The sequence below is a fragment of the Odocoileus virginianus genome, chromosome 16 (assembly GCF_023699985.2).
Source record: "Odocoileus virginianus isolate 20LAN1187 ecotype Illinois chromosome 16, Ovbor_1.2, whole genome shotgun sequence".
Classification (NCBI taxonomy): domain Eukaryota; kingdom Metazoa; phylum Chordata; class Mammalia; order Artiodactyla; family Cervidae; genus Odocoileus; species Odocoileus virginianus.
Genome location: NC_069689.1, coordinates 18,558,277 through 18,571,642, shown reverse-complemented (window position 1 = coordinate 18,571,642; position 13,366 = coordinate 18,558,277). Strand labels below are relative to the sequence as shown.

Below are 13,366 nucleotides of genomic sequence, written 5' to 3'. Positions count from 1 at the left end.
TGGCCCAAACCGCCACCCCACCGCGCAGTGGGCTCACAGTGGTTACGCTGGGGACGGTCTGTTATTCAATGATAACTGATAAGATTCTTAGGCGCAATGGAATTGATAAAAATCTTAACTACACATACGAAGTAGGAAGGCAATTGTATTCACAATGATATCCAATGCATTATTATCTACACCAGCAAGAAAACTGGAAATAATCTAAATAGTCAATCATAAGATTATGGCTCAATATATCACAGCATAGACACCCAACAGAGCTATCACGAAGCAATGAAAAAGGATCATCCTCTATTGTACTTTACCTTCAGGTGTGATAGCATCACCGGGATTATGTTTTAAGTCCCTATCTTTTCTTCTAGCAGGGTTGGGGTAGAGTGGATGGTGGTGAGCGGACACTTTTATCATCTTTTAAGATATGTGACGTGTGAAAAGGAAAACAAAACTATAAATATATTATCATATGGATTATGAAAGTCCTTAGCTTTTAAAGATCATACTGAATTATTTACATAAGAAATATGTCTGAGAGTTTTCTCCAAAATAATAATAAATAAAACAAGAGAAGTCATAACTTATGGTTAATACTTGGTATGGGGGGGTCATTTTATTATTCTTTTACATATGTTGGAAATGCTCATAATAAAAGTTCATAAAATTTTTTTAAAGATCACTCTAAAGACTGTAGCAACATGGAATCTGTTTACACTATAAGGCTGCCCTGCAGAAAGCAAAAATCAAAATGCTACCCATACAACGTTTTCATCTCTGCAACTTTAGATACAAAAAGGAACTAGAGATGGTTGGGTTAGGAGTAGAGGAATGATCTGTCTCTTCAAATTTTCCTCTCATGATAGTACATGGTCTTTACAGAGGACCAAAAGTTCCAAGAAAAAAAGATGACATGCTTTCATTTCCTTCAGCTGGGGCTCAGCATGATTGAGGGGCTAGCTGGTGGGGAGCCCTTCCCAGCAGCATGTGGGGCTGGGAAGGGGGAGGGCTCTACGGAAAGACACAGGAGAAAACCCAGATTCAGCCGGGCCATCGAGGGGACCCTCACCTGCTCTCAACATGCCCCAGCAAGAGTGCTGGGCTGAGGGATTTATCATCCAAGAGAGGTCCTTCCCAGTTTAAGGGGCCATATGAGATACCCCTTTCTTTGACCAGTTTTGAGGTCAGAGATGATTTTCAGCTCTATTTATCTACCAGCAGAAAAAAAAAAATTATTTGGAGAAGAGAAGAAATTATTTATAATCAGACCCCCCATTATGTGTCAAAGACCACCTCCATCAACTCAGCTGTCACCGCCTCTGATCCCCCAAACTGCCCAATTAGATGCGCACCCATTTTACAGATAAGAAAAGGGAGGCCCGTCACCTGCCCAGGTCAGTCATGCCCTGGGCACGGGGACTGGGCTCAGAAGCCAGCTGGTGGGCTTGGCCCAGCACACCTGTCGGCTTCCTTCCCCGGTAGCATCTGCACCACGGGCCACACACATGCAGACGGGGCAGGACCCCGGCCTCAGGTGGATGTACCCCTGCACAACCCCTGCCAGGAGGGGTGCTGCTGGCTCGGTGTGTGTGTTCCCCCCAAAATTCATGTTAAAGCCCTAACCCCCAACGTGAGGGTACAGTAAGTCCCCTACAGACAAACTTTCAAGTTGCGAATCTTCTAAGATGTGAACTTGCTCCATCAGCGTCGGGTGTGAGTAAAACTGCAGCTTGCCCTCTGTCTCTCCCCACTCCAGTCACATTAAGCGTAGGAAAGCATGGATAATGGATCATCTCTGTTTCAGAAACAAAAACGGGGGCTGTGCGTGTGTGTGTGTGCACGCATAAACATGGGCTTGTATAGACACAACACACGTCTCAGAGGACAGGCGAGAACAAGGCTGCCTCGAGGGCCTGGGGTGAAGTCTAAGGGAGACCAGCGTTCCACAGCAAGCTCTTTGGTGTGGTTTAAATTTTGATCAGGTTCGTTACTCCTTTGTAATAAGAGTGTTTTAGTGGTATTCACAAGTCAGATGCGAACCTGCCCAAGAGAGACTGCGGAATTTCATGCAGACCTTCTCAGGCTTAGTTTGTTTCCAAGTGCTGTTTTTATCAGCTGATAAACTGAAGTGACCCCTCCTCGCTGCCTCGCGTAACAAACCTGCCGAGCTGACGGCTCAGGCCGGTGGTCCTGCCAGCTAAACTGGACACTTCGGGTCACAAATTCGCTGATCACAGCCTCTGAGCTGGCAGCCCGCAGAAGGGGACTCTGGTGAAGGCCGAACAGCTCATAGTGAGAATGAATGAGATCTGAGCTTCCTGACCCCGCTCCCTCCTCACACAGCCTCAGAAAGCCCTGCTGACAAAGGTCAGGCCAGGCCTGCAGCCCACAGTGGCCAGGGCAAAGAGGAGGGCCCGGGACAGCCCTCTTTCCACTGTTTTCCCACCCACATCACCGCTATCTACCTGCCACCAAAGGCTATGCCCCGAAAAAGAACCACCGGCCCACGAGAGTCCGGCAACGGCCAAGAAGAGCGGCTGGCGGGCCCTGACAAAGGCTCTGAGCAGGGCGGCTGCTGGTTTCTCAAGGGTCCTTTGAGAAAGGAACCATCTGGGACCAAAACCAGACCCTAACCAGACCCCTCCCCCAGCACCTGAGCCTTCTCCCCGCCTCTGGCCCAGCCCCTTCACCAGGGCCCTCGGGACTGAAGGGCCTGGGTGTGGGACCACCAGCCAGTCACCCGTCACCCTCTCTGCTTCCCGGTGGAGCTCCTCCCGCCAGGCCTCCCGGGACGTGAGGGGGTCGGCAGGGGGTCCCGCATCCGGCACTGACGCGCCCCTCTGCAGAAGGACTGACCCCCACCCACCCACTAATTCACAGGCTCCCTGGTGAGCCGGGGGCAGGGCCAAACAGCCACAGGGCGATAGCGTGTTTACATAACACTAGACTGTTTCACCAACCCCACAGTTCCTCCCGACAGGGACGGGTGGAACAGGGAAGACACCAGCCCTCGCCCTGGCCTCCAGGCAGCTCTGCCCCACACCCCAAACTCCATCCCTCCAGGAAGAGTTACATAAACCCTTCCTCCAGGACGCCCCGGCGTGACCCTGGGCCCAGCACCCTCAGAATCTGCCTGGGTCCGACCAACTGTGGAGATAAACCAGGCTCAGGTTTATGTGAGGGGAAAGCGGAAGCCAGGGGCCCACTTGCAGGCCGTCACCCCGCTCTTGGGAACGGCGCCCTGACCCTGGAGTCTGGCTGCAAACCCTCCGGCAGGCAAAAAGCCCCGACCCTCCCACCAGCCAGCCCTGGAGCCCAGAACCGGGGAGCACCCCCCTCCCCTGGCTGCCCAGTGGCCAGCCCGATGTCTGCAGGGAAGTCCCCAGCTTCCTGTGTGGGCCCACCCTGCCCACACGCCGACCTTGGGGTCAGGAACCGGGCACTCCCCGGCCCCCACAGCTGCTTCAGGGACGAGGGTGTGGCCCAGGCTGACCCTTCCGAGGTGGAGGGGAGGCCCCAAAGCCCCCAGCCCGGGTTCCCACCCCAGCCCCACCACCCACTAGCTGTGACTCTGAGCTAGTTCCTTAATCCCTCGGGGCCTCCACTCCTTCTATTAGGAAACAGGGGCACTCCAAGCCCCCACCCCCAAGGGGTGTAATGGAGATCAAAGGTGCACCACACGAGGACCTCGGCACTCCGAATAAAGGTCAGCGGTGAAGACTCATCTTGCATCACTTGGGCCTCAGAACGAAGCCACACGATGGAGACTGGCGGGGAGAGAGACCAGGCCCTAAAGACACCATGAGAGCCCCTGGATCCACCTGGACCTGAAGCCGCCTCAGCACGGTGTTAACACTCACAGGACCCCCTTGACGACTGAACCTGGTCGGCCCTGAGGTTTCTACCGAAACACAAACACTGCTGCGACTCGTAGGAATCAGCCAGAGAGCTGCTTTTCTGCTCAGATCATTAACTTCACCCCAATAACTCTCCACGTCTGCCAGCTGATGGAGAGACAAGAGCCTGGAGGATACGGCTGCCCTGTGGTGTCCTCCACCGATGAAGACAGACTTGCGGGCACCTGGCCAGGCCCCCGGGCTCACCCCCAGGGGAGTCCCCATCCTCTCCCCGCCCCTCAGAACTGTCCGTGTCCCACATGGCCACCCCCTCAACCCGTCCCAGTGGAGCACCTCAAAGAACTCGCCCCTTTGGCATTCCTGGCAAGGCTGGAGGAAAGACCACCGGGATGGTGGCGGGGGACACCGACTACCTGGATCCGCGGACCAAAGAATTCATCCTGGTCAAGGTGGGGCCTGCCAACCATGGCCCGGAACAGAACAGAACATACTCTGGCCCTGCATTCAACCTGCAGTTCCCTGGAGGCCAAAGGAGGCGCGCTCATGGACTCCAGGACGAGGGCCCGGCACGTTGTGCTTGAACCTGCAAGGCCTAGCGCTCTGAGCTGCAAATCTTCACCTGCATGGGCCCCTTCTGGCTCCGAGGCATGGGGAACCTGCTGCTCTACAACGGTGAACCTCTGCATCTAAGCAGCAACGGAGGGGTTTCCCTCCATCACTGGGCGACACAGACAGCCTGACTACAGGTCAGGGGAGTGAGAGGCAGCCCTCCCTGCTTCTGTCACGGATGGTCTCTGGCCCAAACAAGAAAGGAGAAGCTTGTATGCTGAGCCCCTCCTGAGCACAGACACCAGGCTGACTCCTCTCAAGGAGGAAATCAAGGCCCAGTTGTTGTTGTTCTTCTTCTTCAATCACTAAGTCGTGTCCGACTCTTTTCGACCCCATGGACTGCAGCACACCTGGCTAACCTGTCCTCCACTATCTCCCTGAGTTTGCTCAAGCTCATGTCCATTGAGTCAGTGATGCCATTCAACCAGCTCATCCTCTGTCAGCCCCTTCTCCTCCTGCCCTCAATCTTTCCCAGCATCAGGGTCTTTTCCAACAAGTCAGCTCTTCGCATCATGTGGCCAAAGTGTTGGAGCTTCAGCTTCAGCATCAGTCCTTCCAATGAATAGTCAGGGTTGATTTCCTTTAAGAAACCAGGGAGGGGCCACTCAAGCAGTAAAAGGCTGTGTCAGCATTCACATCCCATCACTGACCAAGATACACACTGTCCCTAGGACATCATAAGCAATCTAGCACGGCCCTACCTAAGAGGCTTCTGGAACTCAGCTTCCCATCTTCTTCCCAGACATGAGGGCTGCTCACACATAAGCTCGAACATAAGGTCCATCAACCTTTAATGGCTGACTCTAACACAAATAACGGTATTTACCATTTGCCCACCAAGGGCCAGGCTCTGTACTAAAAAAGATTCAAGCGGCCTCAGCTCACCCATTCTGTTAAAGTATTCTGCTACAGGCTGGTACTAAAATTCCCATTTCGGGTATAGAAACGAAAGGCTCAGAGAGGTTAAGTGGCTTGGCCCAAAGTCACACAGAGAGAACACAGCACCTCTGCCTCCAAGTTCTTGAAGTTCCTTCACAAGCATCTCCCACTTCTGAAGCCAAGGATTGGCTCCAACAAGAATGTTCCCAAGAGCTTTCCAGGGCTTTGGGGATCTTTCCAAGGTGCTTCTGAAACCCTCAAGCTTCAGTGAAAAAAAAAGCACCAAGGTTCCCCAAGGTGACCCCAGAAAGGGACATGCATGGCAACTTAAACGGAAGTATGTCAATTTGCTGACAAAGGTCCATCTAGTCAAAGCTGTGGTTTTTCCAGTAGTCATGTACAGATGTGAGAGTTGGACCATAAAGAAGGTTGAGCACCTAAGAATTGATGCTTTCAAATTGTGGTGCTGGAGAAGACTCTGCAGAGTCCCTTGGATAGCAAGGAGATCAAACCAGTCAATCCTAAAGGAAATCAATCCTGAATACTCATTGGAAGGACTGATGTTGAAGCTGAAGTTCCAATACTTTGGCCACTGATGCAAAGAGCCGACTCATTGGAAAACACCCTGATGCTGGGAAAGATTGAGGGCAGGAGAAGGGGGTGACAGAGGATGAGTTGGTTGGATGGCATCATTGACTCAATGGATAGGAGTTTGAGCAAATATGGGAGATAGTAAAGGACATGGAAGCCTCGAGTACTGCAGTCCACAGGGTCACAGAGAGCTGGACATGATTTAGCAACTGAACAATAACAAGGACATGGGGCCTCATCCACATGGGCTCAGAGCATTTCAAGGAAGGAGCATGAGAGGCAGGAATGGGGCAATCCTGCGAATCTGAGTGATGCTGTCTGGACAGAGCACATCACAAACTGGGAGACTCAAACTCAGCATCCACAGACGGATGACAATGCTGTTGAAAGGCGTCTCAGTTGATGCCCAGCCTGAGTGAACATCACCTAAGCTGGCACCTAAATTTCCTGATTCCAGACAAGCCATGCATCCAAATGAAACTGAAAATGAAAAGGAGAAAAGTTAAAAACTGAGGGGTGCTAAGGACAAGTCATTAGAAAAGAGCTCAGACAAAAGGAAAGCCATCCTCTCATCCTCTGCCATCACTTACAAAGAAAATAAACTCTAATGGTCAAAGTCTGGGCTCTGGATTCACAGGAAGTGCTGTTCAACTCACACTCCAGCTATGGAGGGACCACCTATGAAACACTGGGGGGGGTCAGTTACTCTCTCTGAGGCTGTTTCCACACATGGAATGACAGCCTTAAAGCACAGGATCAGGCCGGTGACTGGAGCTCCAGGATGGGGAGCTACTGTCATTTCCAGGGATCAGCTATTCTTACAACACTGGAAACAATGCCACGACATCCACAGTCTCACGCAAAGGAGCCCACTGTCCCCTCCCTACCAGGGCAGCCACAGCAGCACCTCCAAGGGAATAAGAAAAATAAGTACATTTCTCACCAGCAGGGGCTCTGATGCCCAGAGGGTCAGGTAGCAAAGGTCTGAGCACCCATAACCCCATGAGCACAGGCAGCAACATGCCTGTGTGCAGGTCAAGGTGAGGGTGGGGGGCTTGGGGGCTGATTTCGAAAGAAGCAGAACTCTTTCCTGATAGGATCCAGGTGTCCCTGCCCAGACCTGCCCACGCGGAGGCAGGAACAGATCTCTGATGAAACGGCCAGCATTCCTTTTCTGTTCAAGGAGCCCTTGCAAAGGGCTTGAGCGCTAGGACTTTTAGGATAAAATCTTAAAGAAGATATGCTTTAGTGTCAGCAAGGCAAGGTTCAAATCCAAGCTGCCCCATCTACTGGGTCTAAAACTCGGGGTTCACTCTGCATCTTTCTGGGCCTTTGTAACCCAGGCTGGGGCGCAAAGAGGAAACTCCATCCAGAGAGAACCCAGGAGGCCCACAGCACTGAACGGTCCTCAGAAAGATGCCCAGGGCCCTGAGAGATGACAGCCAACCCAACAGCCCCTGGGGACTCACAAATACCCCCACACGTGCCAACATGTCCCTGTTCTCTCCAAGGTCCCTGATCCCCTCTGGGAGAACGGAAGAGAGCCCCCACAACCTGGACACCCCTCCCTACCACAGACCCAGCCTGGCGCACAGTGAGGAAGAGCCTTCCAAGGCCCCAGGCTGCCCTGGGGCGCTCACTGCTGCATGGATCCCAGTGCCCAAGAGTGTCCAGCATTCAGCAGGCACTCAATAAATACACACCGTGTGACTGCACAAAGGAATGAATGGGGTGCTCTGCAAAGAGAAGACGCCTGGGGCCACCCCAGACTCACCCTCTGGGAAGGGGGCGCCAAGCAATCTGCACTGGGACGGGTGCCCCAGGGAGGGGCCCAAGGGTTTTCCACACCCCAGCCCTTGACTGTTGGATGGATACGGGTGTGAGGTAGAAGTGAAAGCAAAAACCATAGTGGCCTCCACTCAGCACCCACCTACCACTCCCAGCCCCTCCCAGGAAGCAGAGAGAGAGAGCTGTGTTCTGGTCACTGGTGCTGGAGGACCCCACACCAGAAAAGGAGGGAAGAGGGGGCAGGGGGCTCCGGCCATACACGTGTCAGAGGCCCCAGACCCTGGCCTGGTTGGGTGGGGGGCCAGTGGGGAGGGCGAGTCCCAGCACGTATGAAGCGCTCCACGCTCAGTAGTCCTGGAGGTGGGTGTACTAAGCCCCCCTTTACAGAGGCTCAGGGAGGTGGAATGACTCACCAGTCATCCACAGCCAACCAGGCAAGTCTTGTCGCTCCAACTGCACAATCATCTCACCACCCGCCACGCCTCGGGGCCCAACCACTACACTCAGAGGATGCTCAGAAAAGAACACCTCGACTTTCTTCTGAAACTGGGTTTCAAGCCAGTGGTACCCGGATGAGATGAAGGCCACTTGGCAGGGTGGAAACAGCACAGTTTCAGGAGTCAGTGGGCCCCAAGGGTGAGTCCCAGCCCTGCCACTCACAGCCGGGCGAACCAGCAAGTCATCTCGCCTCTCCCAACACCTCTGTGGTCTCATCCGGCAGATGGAGACACACCACCCATCTTGGAGAGGAGATTCCCCATCGTCAATAGTGCCCGGCCCGTGGAAGGCTTCACCCCTGCTCGGAAATTGGGTGTGAGTCACTGGAGGGAGCAGGGGGCATTGAACACAGCCCTTCTGCAGCATCGGGGCCTCCTGGATGAGCCCCCAGTTCTGGTTTCATGTCTCAGGCTCCAAGACCCAAGCAGGCAGAAGGCTGATGAGGAGCCAGCGAGTTTGCAGACAACACTGCAAGGGGCTCTGCAGACCAGGGGCTGCGCCCTCCGCCTCTGATCCGGGCCCCCTGCCTGATAATTAGCTCGCACCTGGCCGAGCCAGTCCCCAGGAATGTCTCCTGAGCTAAGACCATAGCAGCTCCTCCCCGGCCCCGGATCCGCCTCTAAGGAATTTCAGTGCAAAACAGGCGCCAGAGGCAAGACATTTTTAAAAGGGGAGAGCTGTTGTTGTTCAGTCGCTCAGGTTGTGTCCAACTCTCTGTGATCCCACGGACTGCAGCACACCAGGCTTCCCTGTCCATCACCAACTCCTGGAGTTTACTCAAACGCATGTCCATTGAGTCGATGATGCCATCCAACCATCTCATCCCCTGTGGTCCCCTTCTCCTCCTGCCTCCATCTTTCCCACCATCAGGGGGGAGCAAGCACTGTCCAGAAGGTAGCAACCAGCAGGTAGGGCAGCTGGTGGGCAGCCTGGTGCCACCACCCCATCCCCCCCCACGTGATGAGGATCAAACAAGGCAGTGGATGGCGGGTGCCACACCAGAGCTACCCAGGTGGGCTCCAAGAAACACGAGTCCTGCACCGGGGTTCTGGGGACAAACCAGCCCAAGAACCTTTACATCCCAGATGCCTTCGTGGAGGCCCCTGTCCCAGAGAAGCCCCACAGTAAAGAGGCTGCTCTAGCCTGCTTAACTCAGCGCCAAACATGCCTGATGGTTCTGGGGTGAGGCCTAGCAACACCCTTCGGGAAGTGACAGTGTCTGTTTCCCAGAGGAATCGTCAGGCCACTTGTTAAGAGGAGGCTCCCAGACCCCTTCCCTGGAGGGTTTTAAGGGGGACAGGTAGACTCAAGGATATGTTTTTCACTGATACCCCAAGTGCTTCTTCTGTTGGGCAAGTTCAGCAAACACTGGCCTGGAGGAAGGTGCTGTGATCAGTCACTCAGTCCTACGTCTGACTCCATGCGATCCTATGGACTGTAGCCCACCGGGCTCCTCTATCCATGGAATTCTCCAGGCAAGAATACTGGAGTGAGTTGCCATGCCCTCCTCCAGGGGACCTTCCTGACTCTGGGATCGAACCCGTGTCTCTCATGTCTCCTGCACTGCAGGGAGATTCTTTACCCGCTGAGCCATCAGGGAAACCCCCAGAGGAAGGTAAATGATGTAAAACAGAACAAGCATCCTTCCCCTGCTCCCTGGGCACCCAAAGCCTAAGGTGAACTTCAGGAAAGGTCGGCTGGCCTAGGGTCTACACAGGTCATGGGGTCCCCCATCCATCCCTCACACCAGCCCACCCTCAAGGCCTGAAGAGCTCATTCCCGAACACAAAGGCTGGACTGACCCAGGCCAGAGGGGAGTATTCATCCAGAACACAGCCTCAGGTGGAGGAAGGTCCCAGGGCCACCCAGCTGGTCCCTTTTGACACTGTCAGGGAACAAGGCCACCGGACGAAACACTGCTGCCTCCTCTGACCACCACCTGTCCAACATGGAAACTGACCTGCCCTTACCCAGAAGGCTGCCCTCGGTCCTCAGGGCACCCAGGGCCACAGCAGAGGCAGGCCAGGGCGAGTGACCTCCAGGCAGCAGACCCCACCTGCCCTGCAGCTCTCTACCTCCCAGAGGAATGGGCACTCGCTCTTACTAACATCACCTCCTCAGAGAGGCCTTCTCTGGCCACATAGTGCTGAAGTAGCTGCAGCTGCTCCTGCCACGGCTCTCCCGTCCGCAGGCTTCCTGGCTCTAGCTCCACCTTGCAGCATTTTAAATGTGTCTGTGTGCTGGCTTCCCTTCATCTCCTCACCAGGCCTCTGGGCACAGGAGGGCAGGGACCAGCACTCCACAGGGCGGGCCAGGGTGGAGGCTCAGGACTTGCTGAGTGAATGAAAGAATGAGGGAATAAGGTGTGCCTGGTGGCTCAGTGGTAAAGAATCCACCTGCCAATGCAAGAGACACGGATTTGACCCCTGATCCAGGAAGATCCCACATGCCGCAGAACAACTAGGCCCATGTGCCACAGTTATCGAGCCTGTGCTCTAGAGCCCGAACTACCGAGCCCGCGTGCAGAAGTACTGAAGCCCTCGAGGCCTAGAGCCCATGGTCCACAACAGAAGAAGACACTGCAAGAGGCTTCCTGCACCCCGTAAACAGAGCAGCCCCCACTCGCTGCAACTAGAGAAAAGCCCATGCTGCAAAGAAGACCCAGCACAACCAAGCAAATAAAATCATTCTTTTCAATGAAAGAATACCATATGTAAAATAGATAACCAACGTAAATTTGCTGTATGGCTCAAGAAACTCAAACAGGGGCTCTGTATCAACCTAGACGGGTGGGATGGGGCAGGAGACTGGAGGGCGTTTCAAAAGGGAGGGAATATATGTATACCTATGGCTGATTCATGTTGAGGTTTGACAGAAAACAAAATTCTGTAAAGCAGTTATCCTTCAATAAAAAAATAAATTAAAGAAAAAAAAGAATGAAGGAATAAAGCCGATGACCCGACCTGGGACCCACCACTTTCAGCCTGGGGTTTCCTTCCTGTCCCAGGGCACTCCAGGGTCACAAGCCACTCTGGCTGAGCCACAGGGACCTGGCGAAGGCTTCAAACCCTGCCGGTCAGCTCCTTCACCCACTAACAGACACCCTCTCTGAGCGCCTACTGTGTGCACTGGTGTAAGCACTGGGGGGCTTCACCAGGGAACAGAACTGCCCGAGTCTCGACCTCTATGGAATCCACCTGGCAAAGGAAAGAGACAGACAAGGAGCGGAGAGAAATAACGAGGGCAGCCGGGAGGCACTAAGGGATCGAGATCCTAAGTAAGGGAAAGGAAACCAAGCATCTCTCAGAAGCTGTCCTTGGGAAGACTTTGGCCTATGTGTCCTGCTGCTCCCCCGGGCGGCTGGTGGCTGTGCAGAGTGGACCCAGCGGGTTCTGCCAGCGGGGACCACCAAGGGCGGTTAACAGGGTGGGCACCCCACACCCACGGGCCTGGGAGGGAAGGGGCAGGAGTTGGTGGGGGCGGGGGGAGGGTTCCTTCATGGGAGTGGTTCTCAAATCCCTACGCCAGCATCAGATCCACCCCCAAGCCCTCAAGATGGGGGGTGGGGGTGCGAGGCACCCCCAGGGGCTGTCACGATCCTCCGCCCTGCCACCACGATGGGCCCGGCTGGAGACAGAGGCCCAGGGCCGCAGGGGCAGCTGCCTTCTCAGGGTGGCTGGGAGCCGGCAAGACAAAGCAGCAGGCAGAATTCAAACAGCCCAGTGGGAACGGCCTCATTCACAGCTCCGGAGGAAGCGCTGTTTGAAAGCAGGCGGTGGGGAGAGGGTGATGGCCTAGGAGTGAGGCGATCCCCGCACCCGCCACATCCCACAGTGTGACCTGGGACCAGCCACCCCACCCAGCCTGGGCCCCCCTGCAGAGCTCGACGCTCCCCTCCCAGCAAGGCCGCACACACCCAGGCCGGCCAACAGAGAAGGATTCCCGCACCAAGAGGGATGGTGTTTTGAGACCCACACGGTGGCTTTGCCAGGCAAGGAGTAAGTGCTCAGCTCCCGGATGACCACGCGCTTTCTGAATGAATCTGGCTTTCTAAAAAGAAGGTACCAGAATATTCCCGCAAAAAGCCGGCTTACCAACTGAACTCAAACACAAAGAGGAACAGAAACCCTCTTCAACAGCCAACTCTCATGCAGCACTTCGCTAAGTGGGCCTTTGCTGAATGCCCCAAACCTGCTAAACCTCGAGGAGAGGAGGCAGGAGGGCCCAGGGGTTGGGAGGGAGGCCCCAGCCTGATGCACAAGTGAGCAGAGCTCTGCGAGCAAGCACGGCCACCCCTGCTGATGGGAACTCAGTCCTCTGGTCAAATGCAAACCAACAGTATCATTTCTCACCCATGTGTGTGGCCAAGATCAAACTGTCCACCACTGCGCTGGGGAGGGAGTCGTCGGTGACAAGTCCTTCCGCTCGCTGTCACTGACGAGCGGTTTCAGAACTGCCCCGGAAAAAGTCAAACGCCTGTGCCCTTTGACCCAGGGCTCACTCATCTGGCAATTAGCACCCAGACCAGGGGATGGAGCACGCCCTGCCTACCATCTACACCGGCAGATGCCAAGCACAGGGCAAGAAATAGGGTCCATTGTTTTAACACCTGGAATCCACAGCCGTTAAAGAAAGGAGGTAAGTGATACAGAAGAAGTGTCCCCAGAGAAGCAGTGACGCGCAGTTTCTCTAAGACGCAGCGTTTCATGAAAGGAGCCAAGGACAGGACAAAACGTGTGGAAGAGACCCATACATGCGTGCCCTGTGTTTTGCACAAAACCCTCGGGGCGGGGGGGGGGGGGGGGGGCATATAAGAATGGGGGATTTTTTTAAAAGGTTATTATATGATCATACAAAATCATATGGGGCTTCCCTGGTGCCTCAGAAGGTAAAGAATCTGCCTGCAATGCGGAAGACCCAGGTTCTAGCCCTGGGTTGGGAAGATCCCCTGGAGGAGGGCATGGCAACCCACTGCAGTATTCTTGCCTGGAGAATCTCATGGACAGAGGAGCCTAGCGGGCTACTGTCCATGGGGTCGCAAGAGTCGGACATGACCTAGCGACTGTCACACACATACAAAATCACATGTGTGAAACTTTTGAAAACCGTAAAGTACCACAGAATTTCAAGAATCATTCAATTTTTTTTTT

The 13,366-nt window shown here is 54.5% G+C and overlaps 1 protein-coding gene across 2 annotated transcripts in view; it reads right to left on the bottom strand.

Moving 5' to 3' along the window:
- ITPK1 (inositol-tetrakisphosphate 1-kinase) overlaps window positions 1-13,366 on the bottom strand; it is a 156,660-nt gene that overhangs the window by 137,302 nt on the left and 5,992 nt on the right. The window lies entirely within an intron of this gene.